This window comes from Zeugodacus cucurbitae, chromosome 3, assembly GCF_028554725.1.
Source record: "Zeugodacus cucurbitae isolate PBARC_wt_2022May chromosome 3, idZeuCucr1.2, whole genome shotgun sequence".
In the NCBI taxonomy this organism is placed as follows: domain Eukaryota; kingdom Metazoa; phylum Arthropoda; class Insecta; order Diptera; family Tephritidae; genus Zeugodacus; species Zeugodacus cucurbitae.
Genome location: NC_071668.1, coordinates 56,190,389 through 56,205,595, shown reverse-complemented (window position 1 = coordinate 56,205,595; position 15,207 = coordinate 56,190,389). Strand labels below are relative to the sequence as shown.

Genomic DNA, 15,207 nt, shown 5'->3' with positions numbered 1-15,207 from the left:
GGATTAGATATTGTATCTGCAAACTTGCAGATAAATTTAAAAGATAATATCAATTAAAGAAAAGCATATATTTTAAATGCGAAATAGCGAAATAAGAGCTTAACTGTTGAACAGCTGATGGCTGTGATGAAGAGACTGTGCAAATTTGCCTCCGGATAAAAACTGAAATTTTACTCCGGCTATAGTCCCAATCTCACTTACGTGAAAGAGTAGTTTACTCATATAACGAATTCTAGGAAATCCATATGCCAACGACCATACCACGCTGAATACATCGGTTCTCGTCCGATCACCGAAATTAAGCAGCGTCGGGATAGCGGGCGCGGTTAGTACTTAGATGGGGGACCGCTTGGGAACACCGCGTGTTGTTGGCTCCCAACAACTTTTTTACCTTTTTGTCAAAGTTTTTAAATACTTTCCTAGTTGTTGTTGTTTTTTATTTTTTATTTTCAGAAAGTCTCATTTTTTTTTTTGGGCAGTATACACAACATTGCACAAGTATCGGAATACGAAGGTAGATAGTAAGCAAAAAAAAGTATCTAAGTATCTAAAATAAGCCAGTACATTAGAGTGTTAAATAGTATCTACTACGTTTTGTGAGTCACTTATGCGCGGTATTATGGGAAATAGAATTAGATATTGTATCTGCAAACTTGCAGATACATTTAAAAGATAATATCAATTAAAGAAATACATATATTTTAAATGCGAAATAGCGAAATAAGAGCTTAACTGTTGAACAGCTGATGGCTGTGATGAAGAGACTGTGCAAATTTGCCTCCGGATAAAAACTGAAATTTTACTCCGGCTATAGTCCCAATCTCACTTACGTGAAAGAGTAGTTTACTCATATAACGAATTCTAGGAAATCCATATGCCAACGACCATACCACGCTGAATACATCGGTTCTCGTCCGATCACCGAAATTAAGCAGCGTCGGGATAGCGGGCGCGGTTAGTACTTAGATGGGGGACCGCTTGGGAACACCGCGTGTTGTTGGCTCCCAACAACTTTTTTACCTTTTTGTCAAAGTTTTTAAATACTTTCCTAGTTGTTGTTGTTTTTTATTTTTTTTTTTCAGAAAGTCTCATTTTGTTTTTTTTTGGCAGTATACACAACATTGCACAAGTATCGGAATACGAAGGTAGATAGTAAGCAAAAAAAAAGTATCTAAGTATCTAAAATAAGCCAGTACATTAGAGTGTTAAATAGTATCTACTACGTTTTGTGAGTCACTTATGCGCGGTATTATGGGAAATAGGATTAGATATTGTATCTGCAAACTTGCAGATACATTTAAAAGATAATATCAATTAAAGAAATACATATATTTTAAATGCGAAATAGCGAAATAAGAGCTTAACTGTTGAACAGCTGATGGCTGTGATGAAGAGACTGTGCAAATTTGCCTCCGGATAAAAACTGAAATTTTACTCCGGCTATAGTCCCAATCTCACTTACGTGAAAGAGTAGTTTACTCATATAACGAATTCTAGGAAATCCATATGCCAACGACCATACCACGCTGAATACATCGGTTCTCGTCCGATCACCGAAATTAAGCAGCGTCGGGATAGCGGGCGCGGTTAGTACTTAGATGGGGGACCGCTTGGGAACACCGCGTGTTGTTGGCTCCCAACAACTTTTTTACCTTTTTGTCAAAGTTTTTAAATACTTTCCTAGTTGTTGTTGTTTTTTATTTTTTTTTTTCAGAAAGTCTCATTTAGTTTTTTTTGGCAGTATACACAACATTGCACAAGTATCGGAATACGAAGGTAGATAGTAAGCAAAAAAAAAGTATCTAAGTATCTAAAATAAGCCAGTACATTAGAGTGTTAAATAGTATCTACTACGTTTTGTGAGTCACTTATGCGCGGTATTATGGGAAATAGGATTAGATATTGTATCTGCAAACTTGCAGATAAATTTAAAAGATAATATCAATTAAAGAAAAGCATATATTTTAAATGCGAAATAGCGAAATAAGAGCTTAACTGTTGAACAGCTGATGGCTGTGATGAAGAGACTGTGCAAATTTGCCTCCGGATAAAAACTGAAATTTTACTCCGGCTATAGTCCCAATCTCACTTACGTGAAAGAGTAGTTTACTCATATAACGAATTCTAGGAAATCCATATGCCAACGACCATACCACGCTGAATACATCGGTTCTCGTCCGATCACCGAAATTAAGCAGCGTCGGGATAGCGGGCGCGGTTAGTACTTAGATGGGGGACCGCTTGGGAACACCGCGTGTTGTTGGCTCCCAACAACTTTTTTACCTTTTTGTCAAAGTTTTTAAATACTTTCCTAGTTGTTGTTGTTTTTTATTTTTTTTTTTTCAGAAAGTCTCATTTAGTTTTTTTGGCAGTATACACAACATTGCACAAGTATCGGAATACGAAGGTAGATAGTAAGCAAAAAAAAAGTATCTAAGTATCTAAAATAAGCCAGTACATTAGAGTGTTAAATAGTATCTACTACGTTTTGTGAGTCACTTATGCGCGGTATTATGGGAAATAGGATTAGATATTGTATCTGCAAACTTGCAGATACATTTAAAAGATAATATCAATTAAAGAAATACATATATTTTAAATGCGAAATAGCGAAATAAGAGCTTAACTGTTGAACAGCTGATGGCTGTGATGAAGAGACTGTGCAAATTTGCCTCCGGATAAAAACTGAAATTTTACTCCGGCTATAGTCCCAATCTCACTTACGTGAAAGAGTAGTTTACTCATATACCGAATTCTAGGAAATCCATATGCCAACGACCATACCACGCTGAATACATCGGTTCTCGTCCGATCACCGAAATTAAGCAGCGTCGGGATAGCGGGCGCGGTTAGTACTTAGATGGGGGACCGCTTGGGAACACCGCGTGTTGTTGGCTCCCAACAACTTTTTTACCTTTTTGTCAAAGTTTTTAAATACTTTCCTAGTTGTTGTTGTTTTTTATTTTTTATTTTCAGAAAGTCTCATTTTTTTTTTGGCAGTATACACAACATTGCACAAGTATCGGAATACGAAGGTAGATAGTAAGCAAAAAAAAGTATCTAAGTATCTAAAATAAGCCAGTACATTAGAGTACAGACTATTTAACATAGTATCTAATACGTTTTGTGAGTCACTATGCGCGGTATTATGAGAAATAGGATTAGATATTGTATCTGCAAACTTGCAGATACATTTAAAAGATAATATCAATTAAAGAAATACATATATTTTAAATGCGAAATAGCGAAATAAGAGCTTAACTGTTGAACAGCTGATGGCTGTGATGAAGAGACTGTGCAAATTTGCCTCCGGATAAAAACTGAAATTTTACTCCGGCTATAGTCCCAATCTCACTTACGTGAAAGAGTAGTTTACTCATATAACGAATTCTAGGAAATCCATATGCCAACGACCATACCACGCTGAATACATCGGTTCTCGTCCGATCACCGAAATTAAACAGCGTCGGGATAGCGGGCGCGGTTAGTACTTAGATGGGGGACCGCTTGGGAACACCGCGTGTTGTTGGCTCCCAACAACTTTTTTACCTTTTTGTCAAAGTTTTTAAATACTTTCCTAGTTGTTGTTGTTTTTTATTTTTTTTTTTTCAGAAAGTCTCATTTAGTTTTTTTGGGCAGTATACACAACATTGCACAAGTATCGGAATACGAAGGTAGATAGTAAGCAAAAAAAAAGTATCTAAGTATCTAAAATAAGCCAGTACATTAGAGTGTTAAATAGTATCTACTACGTTTTGTGAGTCACTTATGCGCGGTATTATGGGAAATAGGATTAGATATTGTATCTGCAAACTTGCAGATACATTTAAAAGATAATATCAATTAAAGAAATACATATATTTTACATGCGAAATAGCGAAATAAGAGCTTAACTGTTGAACAGCTGATGGCTGTGATGAAGAGACTGTGCAAATTTGCCTCCGGATAAAAACTGAAATTTTACTCCGGCTATAGTCCCAATCTCACTTACGTGAAAGAGTAGTTTACTCATATACCGAATTCTAGGAAATCCATATGCCAACGACCATACCACGCTGAATACATCGGTTCTCGTCCGATCACCGAAATTAAGCAGCGTCGGGATAGCGGGCGCGGTTAGTACTTAGATGGGGGACCGCTTGGGAACACCGCGTGTTGTTGGCTCCCAACAACTTTTTTACCTTTTTGTCAAAGTTTTTAAATACTTTCCTAGTTGTTGTTGTTTTTTATTTTTTATTTTCAGAAAGTCTCATTTTTTTTTTTTGGCAGTATACACAACATTGCACAAGTATCGGAATACGAAGGTAGATAGTAAGCAAAAAAAAGTATCTAAGTATCTAAAATAAGCCAGTACATTAGAGTGTTAAATAGTATCTAATACGTTTTGTGAGTCACTATGCGCGGTATTATGAGAAATAGAATTAGATATTGTATCTGCAAACTTGCAGATACATTTAAAAGATAATATCAATTAAAGAAATACATATATTTTACATGCGAAATAGCGAAATAAGAGCTTAACTGTTGAACAGCTGATGGCTGTGATGAAGAGACTGTGCAAATTTGCCTCCGGATAAAAACTGAAATTTTACTCCGGCTATAGTCCCAATCTCACTTACGTGAAAGAGTAGTTTACTCATATACCGAATTCTAGGAAATCCATATGCCAACGACCATACCACGCTGAATACATCGGTTCTCGTCCGATCACCGAAATTAAGCAGCGTCGGGATAGCGGGCGCGGTTAGTACTTAGATGGGGGACCGCTTGGGAACACCGCGTGTTGTTGGCTCCCAACAACTTTTTTACCTTTTTGTCAAAGTTTTTAAATACTTTCCTAGTTGTTGTTGTTTTTTATTTTTTATTTTCAGAAAGTCTCATTTTTTTTTTTTTGGCAGTATACACAACATTGCACAAGTATCGGAATACGAAGGTAGATAGTAAGCAAAAAAAAAGTATCTAAGTATCTAAAATAAGCCAGTACATTAGAGTGTTAAATAGTATCTAATACGTTTTGTGAGTCACTATGCGCGGTATTATGAGAAATAGGATTAGATATTGTATCTGCAAACTTGCAGATACATTTAAAAGATAATATCAATTAAAGAAATACATATATTTTAAATGCGAAATAGCGAAATAAGAGCTTAACTGTTGAACAGCTGATGGCTGTGATGAAGAGACTGTGCAAATTTGCCTCCGGATAAAAACTGAAATTTTACTCCGGCTATAGTCCCAATCTCACTTACGTGAAAGAGTAGTTTACTCATATAACGAATTCTAGGAAATCCATATGCCAACGACCATACCACGCTGAATACATCGGTTCTCGTCCGATCACCGAAATTAAACAGCGTCGGGATAGCGGGCGCGGTTAGTACTTAGATGGGGGACCGCTTGGGAACACCGCGTGTTGTTGGCTCCCAACAACTTTTTTACCTTTTTGTCAAAGTTTTTAAATACTTTCCTAGTTGTTGTTGTTTTTTATTTTTTTTTTTTCAGAAAGTCTCATTTAGTTTTTTTGGGCAGTATACACAACATTGCACAAGTATCGGAATACGAAGGTAGATAGTAAGCAAAAAAAAAGTATCTAAGTATCTAAAATAAGCCAGTACATTAGAGTGTTAAATAGTATCTACTACGTTTTGTGAGTCACTTATGCGCGGTATTATGGGAAATAGGATTAGATATTGTATCTGCAAACTTGCAGATACATTTAAAAGATAATATCAATTAAAGAAATACATATATTTTAAATGCGAAATAAGAGCTTAACTGTTGAACAGCTGATGGCTGTGATGAAGAGACTGTGCAAATTTGCCTCCGGATAAAAACTGAAATTTTACTCCGGCTATAGTCCCAATCTCACTTACGTGAAAGAGTAGTTTACTCATATACCGAATTCTAGGAAATCCATATGCCAACGACCATACCACGCTGAATACATCGGTTCTCGTCCGATCACCGAAATTAAGCAGCGTCGGGATAGCGGGCGCGGTTAGTACTTAGATGGGGGACCGCTTGGGAACACCGCGTGTTGTTGGCTCCCAACAACTTTTTTACCTTTTTGTCAAAGTTTTTAAATACTTTCCTAGTTGTTGTTGTTTTTTATTTTTTTTTTTTTCAGAAAGTCTCATTTAGTTTTTTTTGGCAGTATACACAACATTGCACAAGTATCGGAATACGAAGGTAGATAGTAAGCAAAAAAAAAGTATCTAAGTATCTAAAATAAACCAGTACATTAGAGTGTTAAATAGTATCTACTACGTTTTGTGAGTCACTTATGCGCGGTATTATGGGAAATAGGATTAGATATTGTATCTGCAAACTTGCAGATAAATTTAAAAGATAATATCAATTAAAGAAAAGCATATATTTTAAATGCGAAATAGCGAAATAAGAGCTTAACTGTTGAACAGCTGATGGCTGTGATGAAGAGACTGTGCAAATTTGCCTCCGGATAAAAACTGAAATTTTACTCCGGCTATAGTCCCAATCTCACTTACGTGAAAGAGTAGTTTACTCATATAACGAATTCTAGGAAATCCATATGCCAACGACCATACCACGCTGAATACATCGGTTCTCGTCCGATCACCGAAATTAAGCAGCGTCGGGATAGCGGGCGCGGTTAGTACTTAGATGGGGGACCGCTTGGGAACACCGCGTGTTGTTGGCTCCCAACAACTTTTTTACCTTTTTGTCAAAGTTTTTAAATACTTTCCTAGTTGTTGTTGTTTTTTATTTTTTATTTTCAGAAAGTCTCATTTTTTTTTTTGGGCAGTATACACAACATTGCACAAGTATCGGAATACGAAGGTAGATAGTAAGCAAAAAAAAGTATCTAAGTATCTAAAATAAGCCAGTACATTAGAGTGTTAAATAGTATCTACTACGTTTTGTGAGTCACTTATGCGCGGTATTATGGGAAATAGAATTAGATATTGTATCTGCAAACTTGCAGATACATTTAAAAGATAATATCAATTAAAGAAATACATATATTTTAAATGCGAAATAGCGAAATAAGAGCTTAACTGTTGAACAGCTGATGGCTGTGATGAAGAGACTGTGCAAATTTGCCTCCGGATAAAAACTGAAATTTTACTCCGGCTATAGTCCCAATCTCACTTACGTGAAAGAGTAGTTTACTCATATAACGAATTCTAGGAAATCCATATGCCAACGACCATACCACGCTGAATACATCGGTTCTCGTCCGATCACCGAAATTAAGCAGCGTCGGGATAGCGGGCGCGGTTAGTACTTAGATGGGGGACCGCTTGGGAACACCGCGTGTTGTTGGCTCCCAACAACTTTTTTACCTTTTTGTCAAAGTTTTTAAATACTTTCCTAGTTGTTGTTGTTTTTTATTTTTTTTTTTCAGAAAGTCTCATTTTGTTTTTTTTTGGCAGTATACACAACATTGCACAAGTATCGGAATACGAAGGTAGATAGTAAGCAAAAAAAAAGTATCTAAGTATCTAAAATAAGCCAGTACATTAGAGTGTTAAATAGTATCTACTACGTTTTGTGAGTCACTTATGCGCGGTATTATGGGAAATAGGATTAGATATTGTATCTGCAAACTTGCAGATACATTTAAAAGATAATATCAATTAAAGAAATACATATATTTTAAATGCGAAATAGCGAAATAAGAGCTTAACTGTTGAACAGCTGATGGCTGTGATGAAGAGACTGTGCAAATTTGCCTCCGGATAAAAACTGAAATTTTACTCCGGCTATAGTCCCAATCTCACTTACGTGAAAGAGTAGTTTACTCATATAACGAATTCTAGGAAATCCATATGCCAACGACCATACCACGCTGAATACATCGGTTCTCGTCCGATCACCGAAATTAAGCAGCGTCGGGATAGCGGGCGCGGTTAGTACTTAGATGGGGGACCGCTTGGGAACACCGCGTGTTGTTGGCTCCCAACAACTTTTTTACCTTTTTGTCAAAGTTTTTAAATACTTTCCTAGTTGTTGTTGTTTTTTATTTTTTTTTTTCAGAAAGTCTCATTTAGTTTTTTTTGGCAGTATACACAACATTGCACAAGTATCGGAATACGAAGGTAGATAGTAAGCAAAAAAAAAGTATCTAAGTATCTAAAATAAGCCAGTACATTAGAGTGTTAAATAGTATCTACTACGTTTTGTGAGTCACTTATGCGCGGTATTATGGGAAATAGGATTAGATATTGTATCTGCAAACTTGCAGATAAATTTAAAAGATAATATCAATTAAAGAAAAGCATATATTTTAAATGCGAAATAGCGAAATAAGAGCTTAACTGTTGAACAGCTGATGGCTGTGATGAAGAGACTGTGCAAATTTGCCTCCGGATAAAAACTGAAATTTTACTCCGGCTATAGTCCCAATCTCACTTACGTGAAAGAGTAGTTTACTCATATAACGAATTCTAGGAAATCCATATGCCAACGACCATACCACGCTGAATACATCGGTTCTCGTCCGATCACCGAAATTAAGCAGCGTCGGGATAGCGGGCGCGGTTAGTACTTAGATGGGGGACCGCTTGGGAACACCGCGTGTTGTTGGCTCCCAACAACTTTTTTACCTTTTTGTCAAAGTTTTTAAATACTTTCCTAGTTGTTGTTGTTTTTTATTTTTTTTTTTTCAGAAAGTCTCATTTAGTTTTTTTGGCAGTATACACAACATTGCACAAGTATCGGAATACGAAGGTAGATAGTAAGCAAAAAAAAAGTATCTAAGTATCTAAAATAAGCCAGTACATTAGAGTGTTAAATAGTATCTACTACGTTTTGTGAGTCACTTATGCGCGGTATTATGGGAAATAGGATTAGATATTGTATCTGCAAACTTGCAGATACATTTAAAAGATAATATCAATTAAAGAAATACATATATTTTAAATGCGAAATAGCGAAATAAGAGCTTAACTGTTGAACAGCTGATGGCTGTGATGAAGAGACTGTGCAAATTTGCCTCCGGATAAAAACTGAAATTTTACTCCGGCTATAGTCCCAATCTCACTTACGTGAAAGAGTAGTTTACTCATATACCGAATTCTAGGAAATCCATATGCCAACGACCATACCACGCTGAATACATCGGTTCTCGTCCGATCACCGAAATTAAGCAGCGTCGGGATAGCGGGCGCGGTTAGTACTTAGATGGGGGACCGCTTGGGAACACCGCGTGTTGTTGGCTCCCAACAACTTTTTTACCTTTTTGTCAAAGTTTTTAAATACTTTCCTAGTTGTTGTTGTTTTTTATTTTTTATTTTCAGAAAGTCTCATTTTTTTTTTGGCAGTATACACAACATTGCACAAGTATCGGAATACGAAGGTAGATAGTAAGCAAAAAAAAGTATCTAAGTATCTAAAATAAGCCAGTACATTAGAGTACAGACTATTTAACATAGTATCTAATACGTTTTGTGAGTCACTATGCGCGGTATTATGAGAAATAGGATTAGATATTGTATCTGCAAACTTGCAGATACATTTAAAAGATAATATCAATTAAAGAAATACATATATTTTAAATGCGAAATAGCGAAATAAGAGCTTAACTGTTGAACAGCTGATGGCTGTGATGAAGAGACTGTGCAAATTTGCCTCCGGATAAAAACTGAAATTTTACTCCGGCTATAGTCCCAATCTCACTTACGTGAAAGAGTAGTTTACTCATATAACGAATTCTAGGAAATCCATATGCCAACGACCATACCACGCTGAATACATCGGTTCTCGTCCGATCACCGAAATTAAACAGCGTCGGGATAGCGGGCGCGGTTAGTACTTAGATGGGGGACCGCTTGGGAACACCGCGTGTTGTTGGCTCCCAACAACTTTTTTACCTTTTTGTCAAAGTTTTTAAATACTTTCCTAGTTGTTGTTGTTTTTTATTTTTTTTTTTTCAGAAAGTCTCATTTAGTTTTTTTGGGCAGTATACACAACATTGCACAAGTATCGGAATACGAAGGTAGATAGTAAGCAAAAAAAAAGTATCTAAGTATCTAAAATAAGCCAGTACATTAGAGTGTTAAATAGTATCTACTACGTTTTGTGAGTCACTTATGCGCGGTATTATGGGAAATAGGATTAGATATTGTATCTGCAAACTTGCAGATACATTTAAAAGATAATATCAATTAAAGAAATACATATATTTTACATGCGAAATAGCGAAATAAGAGCTTAACTGTTGAACAGCTGATGGCTGTGATGAAGAGACTGTGCAAATTTGCCTCCGGATAAAAACTGAAATTTTACTCCGGCTATAGTCCCAATCTCACTTACGTGAAAGAGTAGTTTACTCATATACCGAATTCTAGGAAATCCATATGCCAACGACCATACCACGCTGAATACATCGGTTCTCGTCCGATCACCGAAATTAAGCAGCGTCGGGATAGCGGGCGCGGTTAGTACTTAGATGGGGGACCGCTTGGGAACACCGCGTGTTGTTGGCTCCCAACAACTTTTTTACCTTTTTGTCAAAGTTTTTAAATACTTTCCTAGTTGTTGTTGTTTTTTATTTTTTATTTTCAGAAAGTCTCATTTTTTTTTTTTGGCAGTATACACAACATTGCACAAGTATCGGAATACGAAGGTAGATAGTAAGCAAAAAAAAGTATCTAAGTATCTAAAATAAGCCAGTACATTAGAGTGTTAAATAGTATCTAATACGTTTTGTGAGTCACTATGCGCGGTATTATGAGAAATAGAATTAGATATTGTATCTGCAAACTTGCAGATACATTTAAAAGATAATATCAATTAAAGAAATACATATATTTTACATGCGAAATAGCGAAATAAGAGCTTAACTGTTGAACAGCTGATGGCTGTGATGAAGAGACTGTGCAAATTTGCCTCCGGATAAAAACTGAAATTTTACTCCGGCTATAGTCCCAATCTCACTTACGTGAAAGAGTAGTTTACTCATATACCGAATTCTAGGAAATCCATATGCCAACGACCATACCACGCTGAATACATCGGTTCTCGTCCGATCACCGAAATTAAGCAGCGTCGGGATAGCGGGCGCGGTTAGTACTTAGATGGGGGACCGCTTGGGAACACCGCGTGTTGTTGGCTCCCAACAACTTTTTTACCTTTTTGTCAAAGTTTTTAAATACTTTCCTAGTTGTTGTTGTTTTTTATTTTTTATTTTCAGAAAGTCTCATTTTTTTTTTTTTGGCAGTATACACAACATTGCACAAGTATCGGAATACGAAGGTAGATAGTAAGCAAAAAAAAAGTATCTAAGTATCTAAAATAAGCCAGTACATTAGAGTGTTAAATAGTATCTAATACGTTTTGTGAGTCACTATGCGCGGTATTATGAGAAATAGGATTAGATATTGTATCTGCAAACTTGCAGATACATTTAAAAGATAATATCAATTAAAGAAATACATATATTTTAAATGCGAAATAGCGAAATAAGAGCTTAACTGTTGAACAGCTGATGGCTGTGATGAAGAGACTGTGCAAATTTGCCTCCGGATAAAAACTGAAATTTTACTCCGGCTATAGTCCCAATCTCACTTACGTGAAAGAGTAGTTTACTCATATAACGAATTCTAGGAAATCCATATGCCAACGACCATACCACGCTGAATACATCGGTTCTCGTCCGATCACCGAAATTAAACAGCGTCGGGATAGCGGGCGCGGTTAGTACTTAGATGGGGGACCGCTTGGGAACACCGCGTGTTGTTGGCTCCCAACAACTTTTTTACCTTTTTGTCAAAGTTTTTAAATACTTTCCTAGTTGTTGTTGTTTTTTATTTTTTTTTTTTCAGAAAGTCTCATTTAGTTTTTTTGGGCAGTATACACAACATTGCACAAGTATCGGAATACGAAGGTAGATAGTAAGCAAAAAAAAAGTATCTAAGTATCTAAAATAAGCCAGTACATTAGAGTGTTAAATAGTATCTACTACGTTTTGTGAGTCACTTATGCGCGGTATTATGGGAAATAGGATTAGATATTGTATCTGCAAACTTGCAGATACATTTAAAAGATAATATCAATTAAAGAAATACATATATTTTACATGCGAAATAGCGAAATAAGAGCTTAACTGTTGAACAGCTGATGGCTGTGATGAAGAGACTGTGCAAATTTGCCTCCGGATAAAAACTGAAATTTTACTCCGGCTATAGTCCCAATCTCACTTACGTGAAAGAGTAGTTTACTCATATACCGAATTCTAGGAAATCCATATGCCAACGACCATACCACGCTGAATACATCGGTTCTCGTCCGATCACCGAAATTAAGCAGCGTCGGGCGCGGTTAGTACTTAGATGGGGGACCGCTTGGGAACACCGCGTGTTGTTGGCTCCCAACAACTTTTTTACCTTTTTGTCAAAGTTTTTAAATACTTTCCTAGTTGTTGTTGTTTTTTATTTTTTATTTTCAGAAAGTCTCATTTTTTTTTTTTGGCAGTATACACAACATTGCACAAGTATCGGAATACGAAGGTAGATAGTAAGCAAAAAAAAGTATCTAAGTATCTAAAATAAGCCAGTACATTAGAGTGTTAAATAGTATCTAATACGTTTTGTGAGTCACTATGCGCGGTATTATGAGAAATAGAATTAGATATTGTATCTGCAAACTTGCAGATACATTTAAAAGATAATATCAATTAAAGAAATACATATATTTTACATGCGAAATAGCGAAATAAGAGCTTAACTGTTGAACAGCTGATGGCTGTGATGAAGAGACTGTGCAAATTTGCCTCCGGATAAAAACTGAAATTTTACTCCGGCTATAGTCCCAATCTCACTTACGTGAAAGAGTAGTTTACTCATATAACGAATTCTAGGAAATCCATATGCCAACGACCATACCACGCTGAATACATCGGTTCTCGTCCGATCACCGAAATTAAGCAGCGTCGGGATAGCGGGCGCGGTTAGTACTTAGATGGGGGACCGCTTGGGAACACCGCGTGTTGTTGGCTCCCAACAACTTTTTTACCATTTTGTCAAAGTTTTTAAATACTTTCCTAGTTGTTGTTGTTTTTTATTTTTTATTTTCAGAAAGTCTCATTTTTTTTTTGGGCAGTATACACAACATTGCACAAGTATCGGAATACGAAGGTAGATAGTAAGCAAAAAAAAGTATCTAAGTATCTAAAATAAGCCAGTACATTAGAGTGTTAAATAGTATCTACTACGTTTTGTGAGTCACTTATGCGCGGTATTATGGGAAATAGAATTAGATATTGTATCTGCAAACTTGCAGATACATTTAAAAGATAATATCAATTAAAGAAATACATATATTTTAAATGCGAAATAGCGAAATAAGAGCTTAACTGTTGAACAGCTGATGGCTGTGATGAAGAGACTGTGCAAATTTGCCTCCGGATAAAAACTGAAATTTTACTCCGGCTATAGTCCCAATCTCACTTACGTGAAAGAGTAGTTTACTCATATAACGAATTCTAGAAAATCCATATGCCAACGACCATACCACGCTGAATACATCGGTTCTCGTCCGATCACCGAAATTAAGCAGCGTCGGGATAGCGGGCGCGGTTAGTACTTAGATGGGGGACCGCTTGGGAACACCGCGTGTTGTTGGCTCCCAACAACTTTTTTACCTTTTTGTCAAAGTTTTTAAATACTTTCCTAGTTGTTGTTGTTTTTTATTTTTTATTTTCAGAAAGTCTCATTTTTTTTTTTTGGGCAGTATACACAACATTGCACAAGTATCGGAATACGAAGGTAGATAGTAAGCAAAAAAAAGTATCTAAGTATCTAAAATAAGCCAGTACATTAGAGTGTTAAATAGTATCTAATACGTTTTGTGAGTCACTATGCGCGGTATTATGAGAAATAGGATTAGATATTGTATCTGCAAACTTGCAGATACATTTAAGAGATAATATCAATTAAAGAAATACATATATTTTAAATGCGAAATAGCGAAATAAGAGCTTAACTGTTGAACAGCTGATGGCTGTGATGAAGAGACTGTGCAAATTTGCCTCCGGATAAAAACTGAAATTTTACTCCGGCTATAGTCCCAATCTCACTTACGTGAAAGAGTAGTTTACTCATATAACGAATTCTAGGAAATCCATATGCCAACGACCATACCACGCTGAATACATCGGTTCTCGTCCGATCACCGAAATTAAACAGCGTCGGGATAGCGGGCGCGGTTAGTACTTAGATGGGGGACCGCTTGGGAACACCGCGTGTTGTTGGCTCCCAGCAACTTTTTTACCTTTTTGTCAAAGTTTTTAAATACTTTCCTAGTTGTTGTTGTTTTTTATTTTTTTTTTTTCAGAAAGTCTCATTTAGTTTTTTTGGGCAGTATACACAACATTGCACAAGTATCGGAATACGAAGGTAGATAGTAAGCAAAAAAAAAGTATCTAAGTATCTAAAATAAGCCAGTACATTAGAGTGTTAAATAGTATCTACTACGTTTTGTGAGTCACTTATGCGCGGTATTATGGGAAATAGGATTAGATATTGTATCTGCAAACTTGCAGATACATTTAAAAGATAATATCAATTAAAGAAATACATATATTTTACATGCGAAATAGCGAAATAAGAGCTTAACTGTTGAACAGCTGATGGCTGTGATGAAGAGACTGTGCAAATTTGCCTCCGGATAAAAACTGAAATTTTACTCCGGCTATAGTCCCAATCTCACTTACGTGAAAGAGTAGTTTACTCATATACCGAATTCTAGGAAATCCATATGCCAACGACCATACCACGCTGAATACATCGGTTCTCGTCCGATCACCGAAATTAAGCAGCGTCGGGATAGCGGGCGCGGTTAGTACTTAGATGGGGGACCGCTTGGGAACACCGCGTGTTGTTGGCTCCCAACAACTTTTTTACCTTTTTGTCAAAGTTTTTAAATACTTTCCTAGTTGTTGTTGTTTTTTATTTTTTATTTTCAGAAAGTCTCATTTTTTTTTTTGGCAGTATACACAACATTGCACAAGTATCGGAATACGAAGGTAGATAGTAAGCAAAAAAAAAGTATCTAAGTATCTAAAATAAGCCAGTACATTAGAGTGTTAAATAGTATCTAATACGTTTTGTGAGTCACTATGCGCGGTATTATGAGAAATAGAATTAGATATTGTATCTGCAAACTTGCAGATACATTTAAAAGATAATATCAATTAAAGAAATACATATATTTTAAATGCGAAAT

At 36.1% G+C, this 15,207-nt stretch overlaps 1 non-coding gene and 23 pseudogenes across 1 annotated transcript; all 24 read left to right on the top strand.

The window, feature by feature from the left end:
• The first annotated feature begins 247 nt into the window (after positions 1–247).
• LOC128920921 (5S ribosomal RNA) lies at positions 248–374 on the top strand (annotated as a pseudogene).
• Positions 375–876: 502 nt separating this feature from the next.
• LOC128920920 (5S ribosomal RNA) lies at positions 877–1,003 on the top strand (annotated as a pseudogene).
• Positions 1,004–1,508: 505 nt separating this feature from the next.
• Positions 1,509–1,635, top strand: LOC128920919 (5S ribosomal RNA; annotated as a pseudogene).
• Positions 1,636–2,139: 504 nt separating this feature from the next.
• LOC128920918 (5S ribosomal RNA) lies at positions 2,140–2,266 on the top strand (annotated as a pseudogene).
• Positions 2,267–2,770: 504 nt separating this feature from the next.
• LOC128920917 (5S ribosomal RNA) lies at positions 2,771–2,897 on the top strand (annotated as a pseudogene).
• Positions 2,898–3,405: 508 nt separating this feature from the next.
• LOC128920719 (5S ribosomal RNA) lies at positions 3,406–3,532 on the top strand (annotated as a pseudogene).
• Positions 3,533–4,037: 505 nt separating this feature from the next.
• LOC128920915 (5S ribosomal RNA) lies at positions 4,038–4,164 on the top strand (annotated as a pseudogene).
• Positions 4,165–4,665: 501 nt separating this feature from the next.
• Positions 4,666–4,792, top strand: LOC128920914 (5S ribosomal RNA; annotated as a pseudogene).
• A 503-nt stretch (positions 4,793–5,295) lies between these two features.
• Positions 5,296–5,422, top strand: LOC128920718 (5S ribosomal RNA; annotated as a pseudogene).
• Positions 5,423–5,919: 497 nt separating this feature from the next.
• On the top strand, positions 5,920–6,046 carry LOC128920913 (5S ribosomal RNA; annotated as a pseudogene).
• A 506-nt stretch (positions 6,047–6,552) lies between these two features.
• On the top strand, positions 6,553–6,679 carry LOC128920912 (5S ribosomal RNA; annotated as a pseudogene).
• A 502-nt stretch (positions 6,680–7,181) lies between these two features.
• LOC128920911 (5S ribosomal RNA) lies at positions 7,182–7,308 on the top strand (annotated as a pseudogene).
• A 505-nt stretch (positions 7,309–7,813) lies between these two features.
• On the top strand, positions 7,814–7,940 carry LOC128920910 (5S ribosomal RNA; annotated as a pseudogene).
• A 504-nt stretch (positions 7,941–8,444) lies between these two features.
• Positions 8,445–8,571, top strand: LOC128920909 (5S ribosomal RNA; annotated as a pseudogene).
• A 504-nt stretch (positions 8,572–9,075) lies between these two features.
• On the top strand, positions 9,076–9,202 carry LOC128920908 (5S ribosomal RNA; annotated as a pseudogene).
• Positions 9,203–9,710: 508 nt separating this feature from the next.
• On the top strand, positions 9,711–9,837 carry LOC128920717 (5S ribosomal RNA; annotated as a pseudogene).
• A 505-nt stretch (positions 9,838–10,342) lies between these two features.
• LOC128920907 (5S ribosomal RNA) lies at positions 10,343–10,469 on the top strand (annotated as a pseudogene).
• A 501-nt stretch (positions 10,470–10,970) lies between these two features.
• LOC128920906 (5S ribosomal RNA) lies at positions 10,971–11,097 on the top strand (annotated as a pseudogene).
• Positions 11,098–11,600: 503 nt separating this feature from the next.
• Positions 11,601–11,727, top strand: LOC128920716 (5S ribosomal RNA; annotated as a pseudogene).
• A 505-nt stretch (positions 11,728–12,232) lies between these two features.
• On the top strand, positions 12,233–12,351 carry LOC128921282 (5S ribosomal RNA). The gene has a single exon (XR_008470741.1). It is a non-coding gene; the product is annotated as a 5S ribosomal RNA (ribosomal RNA).
• Positions 12,352–12,852: 501 nt separating this feature from the next.
• Positions 12,853–12,979, top strand: LOC128920904 (5S ribosomal RNA; annotated as a pseudogene).
• Positions 12,980–13,480: 501 nt separating this feature from the next.
• LOC128920903 (5S ribosomal RNA) lies at positions 13,481–13,607 on the top strand (annotated as a pseudogene).
• Positions 13,608–14,109: 502 nt separating this feature from the next.
• On the top strand, positions 14,110–14,236 carry LOC128920715 (5S ribosomal RNA; annotated as a pseudogene).
• Positions 14,237–14,741: 505 nt separating this feature from the next.
• Positions 14,742–14,868, top strand: LOC128920902 (5S ribosomal RNA; annotated as a pseudogene).
• Positions 14,869–15,207: the final 339 nt, after the last annotated feature.